Here is an 871-nt window from a genome sequence, read left to right on the forward strand (position 1 = left end):
AAAAAATATGTGTATTTGCACAAAAGAAATGGAGAAGTGTAATGTGAACCAACCTGTGGTTGGATGGTTAGAGGGAATGTGGTATTCCCGGCTCACCGGGGTTCAAATCCTGGTGCTCGACGAGGCGCCTACGGTGACTTCGTAAATCTCAAGATGATATGCCGGCTCAGTCTTTCAGATGTGCTCATAGGGATAGGGTGTGCGTGTGCGTCTTCATAGGGGTGAGTGTATGCGCGTGTATATGAGCGCTTGTGTCTGTGGTGATGTTAAAAAAAAAGTGTAAGGAAAAAGAACATAGATTGTACTCCCTCTGACCATATAGAAAAAATAACGGTACGCCTGTGGTTTGTAAAAGAAAAAGTGTAAGGAAAAAGAACATAGATTGTACTCCCTCTGACCATATAGAAAAAATAACGGTATGTAAGAGAAAAAATATGTGTATTTGCACAAAAGAAATGGAGAAGTGTAAAAAACATAAACATATTCACGCTCGGTGGGACTCGAACCCACAATCCTTTGATTAGAAGTCAAATGCCTTGTCCATTAGGCCACGAGCGCCTTGTCTGTATAATGTTAATATACAACTCCTTTTTACGGATATCTGCTCACGCATTAAAGAATTTGAAGATAGCTGTTCATTCAAATTTGATGGTACGGTATCCTTTTATATACGACTCTTTTATATAACTTTATTTTGTGTTTCGTCCGGTTCCCCAAATTTCTAAAGACGGGTCTGTTAAGAAGAACATGATAAGCAGCTCAAAAAAAAGGGAACATGATGAGAAAGAGCTAACGCACCCGAGATCACTAGTCAGAGCGTACTTGTTGCAAAGGCAAAGGTGACTCTCTCCTTATTTTTTTAGTGACAACT

At 39.8% G+C, this 871-nt stretch overlaps 1 non-coding gene across 1 annotated transcript; it reads right to left on the reverse strand.

Annotated features, from left to right (window-relative positions):
• Positions 1–485: 485 nt before the first annotated feature.
• Positions 486–558, reverse strand: TRNAR-UCU (transfer RNA arginine (anticodon UCU)). The gene has a single exon. It is a non-coding gene; the product is annotated as a tRNA-Arg (tRNA).
• Positions 559–871: the final 313 nt, after the last annotated feature.

Source organism: Aegilops tauschii, chromosome 1, assembly GCF_002575655.3.
Source record: "Aegilops tauschii subsp. strangulata cultivar AL8/78 chromosome 1, Aet v6.0, whole genome shotgun sequence".
Classification (NCBI taxonomy): domain Eukaryota; kingdom Viridiplantae; phylum Streptophyta; class Magnoliopsida; order Poales; family Poaceae; genus Aegilops; species Aegilops tauschii.